A 19491-nucleotide genomic window follows, 5' to 3' on the forward strand; every position below is an offset into this window, starting at 1 on the left:
TTTTGTTTTTAATAACATATTTTATTGGTTATTTTAAAACATATATACAACATACCAACAGTTCCCTCCCCACCCTCCATCCCTGGTCACCTGGTTGGTCCATCAATCTGCTTGTGCCTTGCCATTCTGTGCATCACTTTCCAGTAAAGTGTTACTTGCCGAGTTCCGTGTTGCGCTCCTGCGCTTTCTCCCCCCTTTTCTTCTCTTCTTCCTCTCCCATTGCTGGCAGTCCTCAGGTCACATGTGCTTCCCATTTTCCCCACATTTTTGTGTCCTTTGCTGGGCACCCCCTTGCTTTGTATATTCTGTGTTCTTTCGCGGCGCAGATGTCCATTTCGTTTGACCCATGAGCCACTGTTGGGCACTCTGGGGCTCCCCATTTCTGCGCTATGTCACGCTTTATCAGGCCCATTGCTATGGAGAGAAAAATACCCTCCCATTTGTTTGCGGCGTTCTCATCTGGGGCGCCCCGTAACATTATTGCAGGCTGTAATGCTATCGTGCGACCCAGCGTCCTCCCTAACATTTGAGAGCATTGTGTCCAGAAGGTCTTGATTTTGGGGCATTCCCAGAGGAGATGGATGAATGTGCCTTCCTCCCCCCAGCATCTCAAGCAGTTGGGATCTGTTGCCCTTCCCCAACCGAAAAGGGCCACACGGGGGTAGTATACCCTATGGAGTATCTTGAGCTGAATCAGTCTTATTCTGGAGTCTATTGCAATTTCGCGTGGGTGCATGAGAACCTGGTTCCAATCCTCAGGTTCAATGGCCCCAGCATCCTGTTCCCATCTGGCTTTGAGGCTGGCCAGTTCCGGGGTAGCGAATGCATTAATAGCTTTATATAGGATAGTTGTTACCTTGGTGGGGATGTGTTGTGTGAGTAGGTTGCGTTCCAGGGGTGTGCAATCTGGTGCATCGGTAAGTGCTTGCCTATAGCCGTTGAGGGCGTGCGTTAGTGTGTATAATGGTAGTGTCCTGCTGCTGGGATTCCAAACTTCTGCTGGAGTATTTCAAACGGGGAGGATGGAGCCATCGGTAATGATATCTCCTATCGTGGTTATCCCCGCCCTCACCCACCGGGTCCATGCGTTCAGTTTTCGTACCTCCGACAACATGTGTTTGTTCCACAGCGATTGTGCCGTGGTGATCTTGTTCCCCCAACCTATGTGCATGTGAGCCTGCCTCCAAATGATCGCGATGTCGGTCGACATCGTTTGTGCCGGGGGCCTGGATAGACTCTGATATATTGCTTCGAGTGGTGGGGTGTCCTGAATAGTAGGTAGTTCTGATCTAAAATGTGGAAGTTTGCGATCCCCGTGGAGGAGGTCATTGACTACATTTAATTGGCTGGCCCAGTAGTAGGACCTAAGGTGTCGGACTCCTATACCCCCCTCCCAAATAGATCGTTGCAACGTGGTCAGCGCAATTCGGGGCTGCACTCCCTTCCATATCAGCTTCCTAAGGAGACGCTCCACCCGGATGAATTCCGAATTTGGTATTGCTAGTGGGGCGTTTTGCAGTATATAAAGGAAACGTGGAAGTGCCATCATCTTAAAGAGGGCCGCTCTGCCCATAAGCATAAGGGGTAGGAGCATCCATTGTTGTACATCCCCGGCAAAGCGGTCAATTAGTGGGTGCAGGTTGTGAAGCACATAGTCCGATAGAGCCCCCGAGACCCATATGCCCAGGTAACGGAAGCCCTCCCTCTCTACTCGGTACGGGGTGTCCAGAGGAATTGCTAGGTCGCCACCTTTTACTGGGAAGAGGATCGACTTTCCCCAGTTTACCAGGCCACTGAAGTCCCCACAGGTCTTTAGCATTCGGGTTATGATTGGACATGCGTGGACTGGGTTGCTTAGATAGAGTAATAGGTCGTCCGCGTAAAGGGAGAGCTTGTCCTCTCACCCTTCTGGCCAAAGGAATCCGGACCATGTGGTGACCTGTCGGAGCCATCGGGCCAGTGGCTCTATTGCTAGTGCGAAAAGGAGGGGGGACAGAGGACAGCCCTGTTGGGTGCCGCTGCCCAGCGGGAAGGTCCCGGAGGTCCAGCCGTTCACTCTAACTGCAGCTAATGGGGCCTCGTATAAAAGCTGTACCCAGCTAAGAAAGGCTTCACCGATGCCCATGCGCCTCATTATTGCCCAGAGACTTGCCCATACCACCGAATCGAACGCTTTCTCAAAATCAATTGCGAGTAGCGCAAGTGGTGTATTGAGAGTTGGGGCTCTTTTCAATAGCAGATGTAATCGGCGTAAGTTCATTCTAGTCGATTTTTACGGCATGATGCTGCATTGATCTTGATGAACCAGTGAGGATATGACCGGTTGGAACCTATTGGCCAGTACTTTAGCCAGGATTTTGGCTGCGCTATTAATAAGCGATATCGGTCTATACGATGTGCACTGGTCAGGGGGTTTGCCTTGTTTGGGAATTACCACAATGTTGGCCGTTCGTAGGTCTAGTGGAAGGGTGCCCTGCTCCCTGGCTGCAAGGAACAGATCGCGGAGGGGTGCGGCCATCTTGTTGCTGCCCAGCTTCTTCCAGGTCTTGGCCGGGAAACCATTTGGGCCTGGTGTTTTCCCGGACTGTAGCTGGGTCATAGCCTCTGCTATTTCAGCTTCGTCCAGTTCCCTATCTAGGTGTGTTCTTTGCGCTTCCGATAAGTGCGGGAGCACAATCTCATCTAGGAGGGATGAGTCTATAGGGGCTGTTGGGGCAGCATAGAGCGTGGCATAGAAGTTGGTGAATGCCTCCGCTATCTTTGGGTCTGTTTGGGCAAGCTCATTTTGGCTGTCAGTAACCTGTCTGACGTGTCTGTGCCCTTCCTCATGTCATTCCAGCCACATCAATAGTTTGCCCGCTTTGTCGCCCTGCTCATAAATTCTGGTCTTTGACTCCCTGTGTGCCTGTCTTGCATTGTCTAATGCCATGTTATGGAGAGCTGCTCTCGCTTTCAAGAGGGAGCAATGTGTTTCAGGGGTAGCGTCAGAGATGTATCTGATTTCCCATTTCTCAACCTCATCCTCAGCCTCCGTCACTTTCCTATGATGTTCTCTCCTTTTATTGCACGTCCAGGCCGTCATTTCCCCTCTAAGTACTGCCTTAAGTGCCTCCCATAGTGTCACTGGGTACTCTCGGGGAGGCCCAGGTAGTAATTATTTAGCCGCCATGTTTTAGGCAGTAGGGGACATTCCGTAAAGAGCGTCACCTCCAAGGGAGAGTGATCTGATATGCCACGGGGAAGGAGTTCAGCCATTCTTACCCTATATGCTTCGGGGGTTGGGAGGAAGAAGTAATCTAGTCTGGATAAGGATGCGTGGGCCCCAGAGTGAAAGGAGAATCCTCGTTCTGTAGGATGGAGTTCTCTCCATACATCACTCAAACCAAGCACTGACGCAAAAGTCGCCAGCCTCGTGGGCTGGTTTGGGTTCCGATTGCGGATGTGGGACCGGTCTAGTGTGTTGCACATAACATTGTTAAAATCCCCTCCCAAGATCCATACATTTGATTGTTGTTGCGCCATCAAGGCCGTCGCCTCCCTCAGGAGACCCTCCCCCAACCCCGGTGGGGAATATATCGCTAAAATGGCCACTGTCTCCCCCCAGAGTATGCCCCGGAGCATCACGAAATGGCCACAAGGGTCCTGCGCCAAAGCAGATAGTTCAAAAGGGAGTCTCTTATGTAAGAGGATCAGGACGCCCCAGGAACCCATTGTGTACCCCGCGTGGTAAGCTAGTCGATAGTTCTGAGGAAGAATTGGCATGTGGAGTCTGCTAAGTGTGTCTCGTTTAGGAGGGCTATGTCAGGAGAACATCTGTTAAGGAATTGCATGATCAGCCATCGTTTTATACTTGTGCCCCTGCCATTTACCTTCCAGGTAAGGATTTTAAGGGTCCTGTGGCGTTCGTTGGGTATCATTGGGACGTGTGTATTCCCATTAATGGAATCTACATGGTGCTGTGCGGCCATTGCAGTTGAAGAATCTGGGATGTTGTGCCTGGTAGGTGCATGGTACATTTGGCCGTGGGGACAGAGCGTTCGCGCTTGGTGTGGGCATGGGCGGTAAGCACGTTATGTTTGGTGGCGTCTTGATAGACATTGGCATGGTGTGACCTCCCGGAAAATAACTAACATAAAACACTTTCCCCCCTCCACATACTCCTCCCCAACATGAAGTATCTGTCGCCCAAACTCTACTGGCGTTTAAAACTATATCTCCAGATTAACTAATACAAACTGTTTCCCCCTTTCCCACTGACTTACTACTCCTTTGTGGGTATGGTGTCTCAAGTTGGGGATGTGGCATCCGCCGATGGCATGGTGTGTTAATGGCAACCGCATATGGCTCATATGATCCCTTATACAGGGGTAAAGGCAACTCACTGCTACTGTCGCTTCAGGAGGAGTGTTGCATTACAGGTGGTTGCCAGGAGAAGGGTTGGTTCTTGAGTCCATTAGTGGTCCAGTTTGCTCCCGCATCCGGCCGGTATTTCCAGTTTAGGCCGTGCTAGGGATTGGGGTCTCCGTCTGGCTCAATTGGGATCTCAGGTATAGGTTGCTGGGCTAGTCTTTCTCTCTGCGGTCGGGGTCTTGATCTACCCCTGCGATGTTGGTCCTGTCTGGTCCAGTCGCCACCAATGTGGGTCTCTGCCCATTTCCAGGCTTCCTGCGGGTCGGTGAAGTGTACAGTTTTGCCTTCATGTTGGATTTTTAACTGGGCTGGGAACAGCAGCCCGTATCTTACGTTCATAGAGTGAAGCTTCCTTTTTAGGTGCTCAAAGGATTGTCTGGCTTTCTGGACTTCGCGAGTATAATCTGGAAAGAAAGCAATTCTGGCTCCATTAAATGTCATTGACCCTTTTGTTCGGGCCATTTGTAGAGTGGCATCACTGTCACGATAATTAAGAAGCCTTGCAATGATTGTTCTCGGGGGTGCACCCGGGGCCGAACGACCCGCGGGCATGCAGTGTGCACGTTCCACTGAGAAAAAGTTTGAGAAGGTCTTTGGCGCAAAGAGATCTGCCAGCCATTCTTCCAGAAAGAGTTCCACACTGGGTCCCTCCGTGCGTTCCGGCAGTCCCAGGATGCGGATATTATTGCGGCAGGACCTGCCTTCTCCCTCATCAACTCGGGCTTCCAGGGTTTTCAGTCGGGTTAATGCTTTTGTAAGCTGTTGGTGCACCCCCCCAAGGTCATCCTCCATGCCAGAAATTTGTTGTTCCACCTCCCCGGTCCGAGACAAGAGTTTCTGGAGGTCATGGCGGAGGAAGGAGACCTCCGTGGAGATAGTGTCCATTTTCTGTTCCACCGAGGAGCGTAAGTTGGCGATGGCAGCCATTACGTCTTTTAGCGACAGGGCCTCTTCTGGCGGAGGGGGGTCCCCCCCTAGGTCCTCAACGCTTATTGCTGTAGATGTACTCATAACATATTGGTCCATTGTACTTTGCGCGAAGGTTTTATTGCTCTTTTCTTTGTCCATGATGATGCTTTGCGCGAGTCGTCCGGTGCAGGTTTGGAGGAGCACTCCTTCTCGTGGTGTTGTTCGGGCCTTTACTATTGCTTGCAGTGCCTTTGCGGTCGGCGTGTGCGGGCGTATGCTGTGTTTTGTTGCAGTTTTGGGTGCCTCGGGGTTGCGTATATATCTTAAATTCAGGCTGAGAGTCCCCACGCGGCTCTCTCATTGCGGTCTTTCACCGGTCGTCAGGAGTGAAGATGTAGTACCGGGGCGTCACTGCCTGCGTCGGTCTCACCCACAGGAGGAGTCTGCTCTCTGTCCTAGTCCCGAGCTGCTCACTTATCTGCAGGCGATGTCGCGCTGCTCCCGGTGCAGATCTGGCCGTCGAGGGTCGCTATCCACCTCCGCTCGTCCTCGCCTCAGTTCAGCGTCTCTCGATGGCGGCCATCTTGATTGGGCCCGGGCAAAGTTTCCGCCAGATTTTCAATGCAGATAATTTGCGTTCCCCTTCACGGATTCGGCTCCTGTCACCGCATTGCCCCGAGGTTCTGCCGCCCGGGGATGTCATTTTTAACCGTTTTCATTTCCCATATCACAGGATATTGCAGGATATTTCAGGTGGCCCCGGGAGCACCGAAGAATCACATCTCCATTGCACGCTCACTGGCCACGACCCACCAAACTGTAGATTTTTGATAGATATTTGATTCTATGGGTGTGATCGTAGGCCATGCACCCAAGACTCGAGGCCCTGGCCACAACCACTGCAGCATATCACACCCATAGATCACACCCATAGAATCAAACATTTTAACTGTTTATATGGGCCCCCCCATATCACACTTTTTGCAAATTTTGTTGAAAATTCCTCCAGGGAGAGCGAAGTTATAAGCCACCATGGTGAAGTTTGATGTGGTTTTGTCCAGTGGGGGCAAAGTTACAGGGGGATCCCAACATTTTGGGAAATCCTCATACACACAATGGACAAAAAAAATGTGCTCATGACTACAGCCCAAAGCGCTGGATAGAGTTTTACCAAATGTGTGCTAGGAGTGGTGGCTTGGTCCCAAAATTGTGCTTTTGTAAATTTGGTGTAATGACGTCCGGTAATATTTTTTTTAAATTGCCAAAAAATAGGTACAAAAAAATGAGTGATATCTGGGGCCGGTCCGTGGACTCATTTCCCGATTCGTGGTCGGCGGACACCTATGGACCAATTACGGTCTGGCTTGATTCCAGTGGTCGCCCGCTGATTAGTCAATTAAAACCATGAGGTGCGTCAAAACCATTGAAATGGCCATCTTGGATTCAAGAACAGACACTGCAGTACAACCATATTAAAATGCACAACATTGCACTTGTCAAACAAATTAAACAATCTATGTGGAGGTGAAGGGTGAGGAGGATGGGTTGGGATATGGCCATAAAAATCCCCAAATTGGGTGGTTTTTCTTCCACAAAGTCCGCAAACAGATGTTCGGGACAGTCCTGTGATGTTCGTGAACATCTCAGATGTTTGGGGACATCATGCATATTTCTGCATTACAGGGTCACTGAAAAGCATTTTTTGGATGGCTTATAACTTTGGCATCACTCAATGAAACTGCATGATATTTTGCAAATTCATTCTAGAGCTGTCCCTGAATGTGATTAAGAGGGGAAAAAATTAGAGGAGGGTCTCAAATTATTTTAACGGCTTGTAAATTTGGTGACGAATCTGCACAATAATTTGCAAAATGATTTTAGACCCAGATTTGAATGATCTTGCACATTATGGGGGCATTTTGCCAAGAGGGGGCAAAATTAGAGGTGGGTCTCAACATGTTTAGATGGCTTATAACTTTGTTGCTGTTTAACAAATCTGCACAAAAGTTGCAGAAAACATATGCTAGCATTGGCAAGGACCCGAAAGCATGGTTTTGCAAATGTGTCTGTGTTTTATTTTTTCTAAAAGTGTCATACTGTAGGTACAAAACATAGTGATAAACCTTTGAGGACTGAGGTATAGCATGTGGCCCTGGGCATTGGCCAAAGGCCATGACCTGGACAATCTGGCTACTGGCCATGACCATGTGGGTGTGGCAACATGGTTAAAATTGTCATGGGCAGAATCGACAGGTTATGTGGTAAAGTTTTTTTAAATCGGGATAGGTTTGAATGGGAATAAAATTCAGCTTGTGTCTACAGCGCAAAGTGCTAGACAGGATTGCAGCAAAAATGTGCGAGGAGTATCAGCAACGACCTCAAAGCATGGTTTTGAAAATCTGCCCTGTGTTTTATTTTTTATAAAGTGTCAAAATGTAAGTATATAATTTTGGTGCCTGGGCTATGGCCCTGGCACTGAGCAAAGACTCTGTGCTCTAATGTACTTATTGGGGTGTGCAGCTTGGCTGAAGCCCTAGGTTTGAATGGGAACAAATATTCTGCTTGATACTGCCTGAAGTGCTGGTCCAGATTGCAACAAACCTGCACATGGTTCTTGTGTTTTGTTTTTCCAAAATGTCAAAATGTAAATACGAAAAATTGTGATATAACTTTGGTGCATGGACAGTGGGCCTGGCCCTCGGAACGGACAAAGGCCTAATCTGATTTACTTATTGGGGTGGGCATGGCCGAAGTCCTAGGTTTAAATGAGAAAAGAAAATCTGCTTACAGTTCCGGCATGAAGTTCTGGACGGGATTGAAGCAAACTTGCACGAGGAGCATCAGCAAGGACCTGAAAGCATGCTTTTGCAAATCTGTGCTGTTTTACTTTTTTGAAAGTTTCAAAAAAGTACAAAAAATTGTGGTATAACTTTGCTGCCTGGGCAGTGGGCATGACCCTCGGCAAGGTAAAATGTCTACTCCGATATGCCTATTGGGGAATGGGGCCCAAGACCTTGCCTCATGGATTGTGGAGACTGGCCATGTCTGCAAGCCATGCGCAATGGCCATTGTTCACATTATGAGGATATAGTGGAAACTGAACTAGGGTACATGGTAGGTGCAGTGGATAACGGGGGTGGTTTGGGGGGGCTGTGGTCATGGTCAAGCCTCATGCCCTAGGCAATTCAACCATGACTTGCATCCCCAGCATGTGCTGCTGAGAACAATATACATCAGTATGCGTTGCAAAAAATATGGCTCTTACGGAGGTTTACAGTTCTTTCACATATGTAAAAAGAGGAATTATGAATAATTTATATACAGTGATGTAACATGAAACCTTTTCACTCATAAAAACTATGAAATTCACAGAATACACTTTGTTAAATGGACGTTATGGTTAAGTTGCACTAATACAAACCTATGAAATTCACTGAAAAAGGTTGTTAAAGGAACATTATGGTTAAGTTGCACTATTAAAAATCTATTAAACTCTGTGAAAAAACGTTGTTAAAGGGATGTAATGGTTACAAGTACAAACGAAAAACCATTGAAATTCACCAGCTATGGTAAGCTAAGCAACCATAACGTGTGCCATCACCGTGCACTGCTAACACTAACACCCAGGACATCAAAGATGACATGACAAATGCTTAATTTACCACACTAGGCTTATATCGTTCAACTGCTGTTAAAGTTTTGACAACAGTTCCTTTACAAAGGTGTTTCCTGCAAATTCTTGGTCAGCACCTGTTAGCTTCATTATTCCAGAATGTTGGGTACATTCCCCTTTAAGCTGGTTCCGGTTCTATGCTGGGACGCTTCTTTGATCTCATTATAATTGTTAAGCTTTTGACAAACCATTTTTCAGGTACATACCTCGAGAATAGTCACTAATAGGTTATCTTGGGCACATACCAGCTCTATGTCTATCCGAAGGTCATGCACCGGCAAGCCACTGTGTTGATTAAGTCGCTGTATGACTTCCTTTTCTAAGCGCGGACCCGGGGATCGAACCTGTGTTGCTCTGTGTCGTCTTGCTTCCAAGGCGAGCATGTTGCCCCTGAGCTATCCTCCCAACACATATATCTCACTTCAGATGGTAATATCACACTAATGTGTTGATTCATACCTGCCCATAAGGTATTCTAGCTTTGAATTCTTATTTCAGGTTCCTTCTGCAAATCTGTGTTGTTCTTCTCTAATGTTTGAAAACCCTTTGACTAGATTTCTGAGGTCCCTTGAGGTAATCGGCATGTGAATGGTATCTACATTTTCACAGGAGCTCCCCAGTAGCTGCCTAAGAGGGACTTACATTATTTATGTCTATTTGCAGTATTTGGTACTTCCCCCAGTTAATAGAAATCTGAAAAGGAGAGTTGGCGGGAATATGGGAGAGCCTGGGCGGCTCCTGTCCCAGGTACTTCATTTGAAATATAACAAAGAGGGTCAGTTGTGGGTAGCTGACCCGGGCTGTAATATCTGCTGTAGGTAAGGAGTACCAGGCAGATGCTAGGGGGATTGGCTGGTGGATAGCAGGTGGCTGTGGATCAGGGGTCTGGGCAGATTGCTGGGGAACAGTATGCTGCAGAGTGATGGGACAGGCTGCTCTGTGACAGATTTGAAATTGTTCTGCTGTTTCCTCATCCTGCAAATATTGTACTAATTGAGGAAAGAGGGGTGCAGGAGCCGACCCTTAATCTGCAACGTCAATTAATCTACCCCTTGATCTCAGATTTCTAATTTTGCTTTTTGGTTCTCTCTTTAAATCCTTTAATCCCCTCGAATCAGGTCCATTTAGTCTGTTTAAATTAATCAGAATAAGTACCTTATTGTTTTGGAAATTCAAGAGCTCTTTTCAGGTGCCCAGTCTTTTGTACGTTGAAGGTACGCTGGTGAACTGGATTGGTCATGCCCATTTTTCAGCATTAACACATGCAAATCTTGTAAATATGCACATGTCCTGCTATTGTACCAAGTGTGTATGCAATGTGCTGGAGTGTTCATAGGTGGTGTGGGTACATCTTTGCACTGGCCGTTCCCCATTGTCCTGGGTAACACTGTTAATCTTGGTGATACATGCCAAAATCTTAAACTTCCTTCAAATAGCTCCTCTTGCAACTGCTCTGTCCACTCCCAATCACAAAGGTCAAGTCCACTTTGTAGTGGCCCTGAGTGGGGAAGATGTAGGGGTACTTAAGAAAGGAGGGAAAACTCTTCAAAGATACCCTGACATAGAAGAAGAACCATACATTCATGACAACTTCTGACATCTCCTGCTAGAGAAGGTCCTCAGTACAGATGGAAGCAAAGGGAGTCCCAGACCACAACTTCATATACACCCATTCAGACTATTCTGGTGTCCAGTGTTATCCCGGCCAGTTTATGCCACCCTCGTCTAGCTATCGGCAGCTTACTGACATACGTTTCACAATTGTCTGTTTATAGTAACCGTGACTGACCCACTGCATGTATCTGAGTGACTTGAAACACTTGAAACACTTGTGTATAGGCGGATTATAAATGCCATATCATAACACTGATGAGAACCTTCTTGGCAACGTTGTGTGGTATGCTTCATTACCATGCACACCTCCGTTTCCTGTCCCAACCAGACCTGACCCGAGCTGACTCAAATGACAGACCTCAAAACCCAACCCCTTCTTCCCACCTCAGTCTTTGTCTGTTCTTGATAACAATAATAATAATAAAACATCTGTGGGCCCTACCAGTCAAATGTGGCACTGCAGAGCTGAGGGTGAAGTTGTCCACAAAGCTGTCGATGTTCTCTGAGGATGCCCACAGGGCCAGATCATGGCACAAGATTGTGGTTGAGCAACAGAGCCAGCATGATAACATAGGAAGCAATGAAGAGCGTTCACTTTTTACATTGCAATACAATACAATAACCGACAGCATGTCCCCTCCTAAATTAAAGGCAGCAACTGCAATCCTCAATGCCCCAAATCACATGTTCTTATACTGTTTCTAGAGCGGATGAAAGTCTTCTTATCACAGTGACTTCACCCGATGTTGAAAAAGATACTAGTGCTTGGAGGATGCATTTTCTCTCTTCAGGGAGTGAACTCCTGCTTTTCCGCGGTGCTGTCACGTGCACCGGCTGATTGCTCCAATCATGTGAAGCAATCCTTGCAGAAATGGCCCATCTCGGATGTAACCTTGAGGGCTACTGCCATCTTTCTCATCACGTGGCATCCTGACCTTTTCCATTCATTAGTAGCAGCCCCGCCTTTATCCCACCCAATATTGCTAATGGGCAAAACGTTCCTACTGTTTCGTGATTCTATCAAACAATATTTTATGTATGTGTTGCTGTTTGCTATTTCTGCTATCTGCTTTTATGGATGCTGATAACCACACAAAGCTTGTTGGTTACAATGATGATGTACTTCATGTATTTATTTCACATACACAGAGCCCTGCACATCCTCGATGTTTTTAAATATATCTTTCTCATCCTTAGTGCCTTTCTTATACAAGTATATTTTTTCGCACCCTTGCATTTTTCAAATGTTTCTCTCATGCATAGAGCCCTGTACATGCCATGTTTTTAAAATAAATATTTATTATACCTAGTGCCTTATATTGTTTCGCTTACCCTGAGCATACCCTGTATTTTAAATACATGTTTACAATGCCCAGGAACTTGTGCATACCCTTTTATTTAAACGTATATGCACCAGTCCCTGGTCATTGCATATGATTTATCAGAACAATGTTCTCATCTACTCAGCCATCAGACCAGATGATTGGGGTGGGTTAGACTCTGAGGTGGTACTTATTCATCGTATTCATTCGGAGGTTAAATGCAAGTGAGATGCTGGTATTTTATAGAGGCCTGTTTCACTTTCATTCTTGTCGGTGGCCATTTTCCTGATGACAAATGTAATGTTTTCTCCTTCTCCCCCTTCTGTGCAGACCTCGCGCCAAATTGTGAAACTTGAACCCCTTTGATGAAGCAATCAAGTCACCCAACTCTGCTCAGGAAACGCACCAGGAAAACAAGGGCAGCGAAGAAAGACACTATAGGAAAGGATACCCCAAAAGAATTGGCGGTGGGACACAGACACATATTTGACTGTGGAGTTGGGAAAGGAATGTGTCTAGTCAAACCTTTGGATGACATAGGGTATTTCCGTGTTAGAGAGAATGACCGAGAATTCCAGACACAGCTCAAAATAAAAGATGTGAAATATAACCTGGATAAGCTGCTGGATCTCAGGAGAATACCCCCAACCCTTTTTCTGGTTTGCTTTTTAAGTCAACGTTGTTTTTATTACTGTCACCCTCAAACGAATCTCAATAAACTGCACATTCACACACACTCGCTGCTAGTGGTGTGCACAGAAAACCACTTTGGAGTGATGTTCACCTACTTATTTGCATCTGATTCGTTCTACCTGATTCACAGTGGAGAGGGAGGTATAGGGGGGAAGAGATGGATGGATAAATGGATGGATGGATGACATTTGAAGTTCAGTGTGTTTACTGTTTAAACCTCCCGTAATGCACTTTACTTCCCTAACTTTGAACATTCGTTAAGGGCAACCCAGCTATAATAACCGTCAAACAAATGTTTGTCCAGTTTTGCATTGATATACACAGTGCCTCTATGTATCTCCTGTAGCCACGTCCTGAGCAGCCCCCAACTTCCCATGGGAATGGCCATTGGATGCAGTAATGACCACTGGCTACTAGGCCCACTGCATGCCTTTTGGCCACGGCCCAGTACCTCCAGACTAAACTTTAGTAGTAATGTCCATCGTGTGCAGTGATGGCCAATTCTTATTTATCCCAGGACATTGCCTCTGGACATGGCCAAAGCTACACCACGCCAAGCCGTAGAGGGTTTGGGCCATGGCTTATGGGCATGGCTAGTGGTTACTTTGAATGACCCATGGTCTTCAGCTATGCTCTGGGCCGCCAAAGTCAACAGTTGTAGGCAATCGCCGGCGGTCACTGTGACTGATTTGAGAGCTGTTCTGCAGACTGATGGCCTCAGATACTGTGGTAGAAACTACCATTTCCTATCAAACTGGGGACATACTTCACTACTCGGGATTTTCACAATTCTCACTGACCCTCCCTAGATTGGGGCAACCCGAAGAATGCTGCAATTAGCACCTGGCTCGTGGCCTGGGACCCCCGTGTTGGCCCACAGACACTCAGACCTCCTTGCCTTTTTGGCAGTATATTAGACCCAATTGCACTTCTGGCCATTCTTAGGGTTAGGGAGCAGCCCAGTGCGATACCATCTGTCCATACTGAAACTTATATCACAGCTGTCCATGGACCTTGACAACTGTCAGTGAGCCACCATGGCTGCCCTTCAAAACATGTATGCGCCCCTCAACAAACAGATTGGTTGCCTTTTACAGTAGCTATGCCCTTGTCCTCATCTCTGGACACAAATAGTTAAATCAACTCCCTGCAAATGGGGTTGTGTGTCTGCAAATAATTCACTTGAAACCAAATATCAGGAGTTTAGCCACATTTGGCCAGATTTAAAACAAACTGTTATGATGTTTTGCACCAAACCACAAAAGACTTACAAGTCTGACCAAACGAAAGGTTTTAGTTCAAATCTGCCCAGCTGGTTGGGCTGTAGAAGAGAACAAAAACTGTACTTTGGAGGAAAGGAATTGGAAAAACATACTCTTTTGGAATGCTCTTATAACGTTTCCTACCCCTGATGGACCCCGGCCACCTGAACAGGTTTGCATAAAATGTATAGCCGGGTCTATATTTTGCATGAATAGCATCAGGAAGATTTGTGAAATGGAGTCAGAGATTTAACATCTGAAAAAGAGCTCTGCCTATTGGTGGTACATTTTAAGCCTAACCGCAACGTCACTATCGCATACACTGCCATTTAGAGGATAGGGGCGGCCAACCCAACAGGTAGGTAAAGGAGTTAAAACACCTTTAGCGCTACCAAACGAAAAGGAAGGCCTGGCAGAACAAAGTACCTTAAAATGTAGAAGAGGCTCCTGCGGTGGGGGTTGTTCCTGGCAGTTCCTGCAGTTCGGTGGATCCAGCAGAGGAAGAGAGACTCTCGTCGTGGAGGAAGGTTTGAGTTACTGCACTGCCCAGGGATGAAACCAGCCGCGGTGCTGCCAAACAAAATAAAAGGAACGCTCCTTTAAATCGTGGTCCAGGTGGACGGGTGCCTGGCTATCCGGTCTCCGAGTGCAGGGCACTGGCGATTCGACCAAGGCAGGTCCTGGAAGGCGATTGGCAAACTGATTGGCCCCACCAGCTCAAGGGAAGACCGCTCTTGCAGATGAAGATTGTCTCTTGTCGTGTGGAGAGAAGTGGTGAGACGCTGCAGCAGGGCTTCAACGGTAGTTCAGTTGGTGCAGGTGTCTTTGGCTTCTCTCCTCTTCAGCTTCTTAGTTCCAGTGGTGACGTCTTGCTCTTACAGCCCTCAGGACCCTGCTTTTATGCAAAAAGATCCCCATTCATACAGCCTAGCTGTCACTCACACAGTGGAGTGGTCATCCTGGCGGGAGACCCTCCAACCTATCAGGACAGAGTGCGACATGGGTTGCTGAGGCAACCCTGTCCAGGGGTCCTACTCCCCCTCCCACACAATGGATCCACCCCAGATTCAGTCGTGCCGAAAGAGGGCTTCTCGGCAGAAACCCGCCAAAAGGACGAACAAAGGATCCCGACCTGGGTTAGGATTTTAGAGAAAGACACGAGAAAGAATTTATATAAAAGTTCTGGCAAATAAAACCTATCAGACTAAAGTTAATATAAAAATAAACCAGCGGTATGTTAGAGGCTGTCAGTAAATATGGTAGCCTCGAACAATGACAAAATCCCATAGGGAAATATTCGCGGTCGAATATTTTTGGTAGTAACCACTGCCACCAGCCAGAAACTTTTGAGAGAGGGACTGTGCGGTACCCTCTCGAAAATGAACATAAGGGAAAATATATTAACCCTTGCCAGTACCTCTATAGTAAGATGGGTTGTACTGGTTTTGTTCATAAAGATTGATTAGCAAAGTCAATGGGGACTTTACATGCCCTGGGAGACAGTAGTCAGTCCCAGGGTATGGAGTGTATGTTTGGGGGTTGCTACGACACCCCTGTGTCACTGCACGGAGGGTGCTGTGTAACACATATGGATAAAGATGGTTCCTATGGGTGGTGAGATAAACTCCATAGACATTAAACACAAAAAATAGCATAGAACACACATAGCAAATATGGGAAAAAGAGTCACACTCTTAGCAGGAGAAACAAAAAAAAACTTAAAATCCAGCAAAACTGCTGAAAGACTCTATAGGTAAGGGACATTAGCCATAGAATTTGAATTCTCACTAACAACGATAAGTGTCATTAAGGAAAACATATATTTTAGCAGTTGAACCTGCATATGCAGCAATGAAGCTTAATTGTTGCTGCACTGAGCAGACAGCACCCGGGAGATTTGAATTTCAGATTTCAGTTCGAAGGAATTTCAAGCATCGAAGATTTTATGAACAGAAATGTCTTCTCCTTTATCCTGAATAGAAGATGCGAAGGTGATTTCTTGGGCTTGTCCGGACAAAGAGGAGTAAACCACTGAAGGTGATGCTCAATTCCTTTGACACAGATACGAAAGTGGACGCGCTATGGCAGAATCCCAAATCCATCACCATGAAATCCAATATATAACCCCATTCATCAAAAATCAAGGCAGTATTTATTTTCATTCAGGTGTGCAGAAATCGACGGGAAAACTGCCATAGAGTCCACCACCCAAAATGTCGCCCTTGACAGTTGCATAGATTTGTTATGATACATTTAGGGGCTGATTCATGGAATAAAAGTGCACCGAAATTTGTGGCGCAAGCTGGTGCAAGCATTAAAAAGCTAGCGCACGTGCGCAGTAAAAGCGCACAACGTCTAGCGCACACACCAAAAAGGGGGCGTAACACGCAGAATGGGAAACAACGCGTGAAAATGAGAGCGTAACTGGGGAAGTACTGCTATGAAATACACGGAACGCCCACATGCATGCGAAAAACTCATATTCATGGAATCGAATAGGTGAAACCCAAAAGACATGCACAGTCGTTAACACGTTTGCCACACGAAGGCAGGCGGAAGTGTCCCTGTGCAGTATAATAATGCGCACAAACAACAAACACGTATATACAGCTACGATGAATGTCCCATTTCTCGCAGCACTGATCGTGGGACACCGCAGGAGGAGGAGAATAGCCAGGGCCCACATTTTTTTGCCCAGGACCAGCCTTTTTGGAATGCCTGATGACCAGGTCAATGGCAGGTATAGGTTTCCACCTCATATCATCCTAGACCTGGTCACTGAGTTGACCTCACATCACCCACCTTGTGCTCCCAAGCACTGAGCCCCTTGGAACAGGTGCTCAATGTCCTGCATTATTTGGCCACTGGGTCATTAAAGCGGACAAATGCCGTAGTCGGGGACGTCTCACAGCCCATGTAGTCACGTTGCCTACACCAGGTGTTGGCAATCATGACTGCACGCCCCTCAGTCCGCTGGCACATATACATGCCCAGAACACCCGCAGAAAGGCAGGCCGTGGTCCAGGACTTTTACAGGGTGGCACACTTCCCCAAAGTGCTTGGTGCCATAGATTGCACCCATGTGGCCCTATGTCCACCTAGGGCCACTGAGAACATGTACCACAACCGCAAGCACTGGCATTCCATCAACGTACAGGTTGTATGCGATGCCCATGGAATCATCACCTCTGTCTATGCAAACTATCCTGGGTCTACCCATGACAGTTTCATATACAGAATGTCTGCCCTGAGCTGGGACCTGGAAGCTGGGAAGCATGGTGACACATGGCTCATTGGTGAGTACAAATGTTTGTGCACTGTGCACATGCATGCATGTCACACACAGACAAATACACAAACCCAACTAATGACAAACATCCTCACCTCCCCAGGGGACAGTGCCTACCCTCTGAGCAACCACATGATGATGCCAATACGGAACCCCACCACACCACCCCAGGTAAGATACAACGTAGCCCATATTGCAACCAGGGGCATAGTGGAGTGCATATTCGGAGTGCTGAAGTCACGCTTCCGCTCCCTTGACGCTCTGGCGGGCAGCTACTATATGCACCTCCAGTAGTGTGCAGGATCAGTGTGGCAGCATGTGTCCTGCACAATTTTGCAACACGGCGGTGCGTACCGGTGGACATGGTGGTGCTCCCACACCCCCAACCACAGGCACAGCGAATGGGAGGGGAAAGTACACGTGGCGAGGCAGCCCGGACCTAGCTTGTGGCCACATTTTTCACCTGAACTCCCACCCCTGCAGAGTGCAAACAGGCCTGGCACATACCAGGTCACAATCGATGATGACAAAGAGACAGTCAACTGTCACAACCTTACCACCCTGAGAATGTTTCCACGGAAGTGCTACATTGTGTGAATCCCTAGCTACTTAAACAGAACCAATACTGTATGACCAAAAGGAACACATGCAAGGTGCATATCACACCACACCCCTGAAAAACAGGCCATTAAAATCACAGGTATGTCACCCAAACCCTCCAAACCCCCATCACCCTCATCGGCCATACCATGACATGGCATGCAACAGCAAAAGAGCAAACCAAAAGCACAACACATGACCAATCAGATACAAAGTGACACTTGATAAATGGAAAGAGGCCTGAGACAATCACACCTGACATGGAATCAGATGAAATGACTGACCAACAACCTCCCACACATACAAAGTCATACACAAATGCATGCCACCAGCGGCACCATCAACAAAAGACAGAACGCCTGTTAGCGTGCACATTGCCCAATCCAAATCCGCAAATCCCAAAATCGTGTGCTGTGTGTGTCTCCTGCAACACACTTCTCAGCACACAGCATAGTGAGCAGCCATTGTGTTGCGGGTACACCTTGAGCATCATATAAAAAGGACAAGCAACAAAAATAACCCAGTGACGCATGTAGACAATCCCCAAATGGTAAGTGATCTTGTGCTGCAGGGACACAGCATGCCAGAGAAGGAAATCTGTGTGGACGTGTGGGCATGGAAGTGTGGTTGTATGTGTGGTGGTGCATTGTGTAAGTGTGTGTGTCAGTGGGGACATGCACTCAATACATGCATGTGAAATGAAGTGACCCTCAGTGTCCTGTAAGCATAACATGTGAGCATTGTCCACGTGGACACCCCAGTATGTCAAACCACAACAATCCCCTGACACCTGAAAACTAAACCCAAGACAGGAACAGCCATTGACCAGCAGAACATCTCATGTACATAGTACCCCACAATGACAATGTCAGAGAGTGCCCAATCACTGTAGCCCAAGCGTACTGTCTGACAACAAAAGCCCCTCCCTCATTTCCTCATCACCATGACCTTCAGAAGAACTGTGTCTGGGGTCCGTCGGCTTCTTCCTTCTAGTCTTCCTGGCTTCAGGATCCCCCTTCCCCTTGGTGTCCTTGTTCTTCCTTATGTGTAAATAGGGTCCAGCCCCCTCAGAGGCCTCCTTGGGCCTCATTCCGAGTTTTGAGGTAGCCATGGCGCTATTTGCGCCATGGCTGCCTCCAAAACCGGGTCCGTACCGGTTTGGTGAGATGTGGACTGACCCGTCCATTCCGACCTTGGAGGGACCGGTAAATCCCCATTTACCAAACCATTCCCCATTCCCATTTGAGCCCCCTTAGGGCTCAATGGGAATGGGGAGAGCACAAATAATGACCCAACGCATGCCAAGGCCGTTATTTGCGCCCTGGTCCCCTAACGGGAACCGTAAGGTACGTTTGGTCTGACCAAACATACCTTATGGGTCCTGTTGGGGACCTCGGAATAGGGCGCAAAGGGATTACCGGCACCGGTGTGCTTACCGGTGCCTGGTCTCCCTTTGTGCCAGGGTCGGAATGAGGTCCCTTGACTGGTAAAAGTACCAAATTGCAGAGAACTCCAAGGAGCCAAAAAACCCTGCAAGAGTCTCCAGTAGATCACTTTAAGTCACAGAATATGGCCAAGCACATGTCCAAGCTGAATGATAGAATAACTACCAAGGTAGCACAGTTGAACAATGGTTCAAAAGGATGGATAGCAATTTCAGTACAGAATAATCAATGAGGATGCCACAACTGATGGGTAGTGTCACAGCTCCATTCTCCA

The 19491-nt window shown here is 47.4% G+C and overlaps 1 protein-coding gene across 3 annotated transcripts in view; it reads left to right on the forward strand.

The window, feature by feature from the left end:
* The window catches only part of NDST4 (N-deacetylase and N-sulfotransferase 4), a 2547020-nt gene extending 2534326 nt beyond the window's left edge, over positions 1-12694 (forward strand). For all 3 annotated transcript variants that reach the window (XM_069631065.1, XM_069631066.1, XM_069631067.1), the window contains one exon: positions 12259-12694. The gene's annotated coding sequence lies outside the window, so the exon portion shown is untranslated. The remainder of the gene's footprint in view (positions 1-12258) is intronic.
* The last annotated feature ends 6797 nt before the right edge of the window (positions 12695-19491 follow it).

The sequence above is a fragment of the Ambystoma mexicanum genome, chromosome 6q (assembly GCF_040938575.1).
Source record: "Ambystoma mexicanum isolate Mex_15411 chromosome 6q, UKY_AmexF1_1, whole genome shotgun sequence".
Classification (NCBI taxonomy): Eukaryota; Metazoa; Chordata; class Amphibia; order Caudata; family Ambystomatidae; genus Ambystoma; species Ambystoma mexicanum.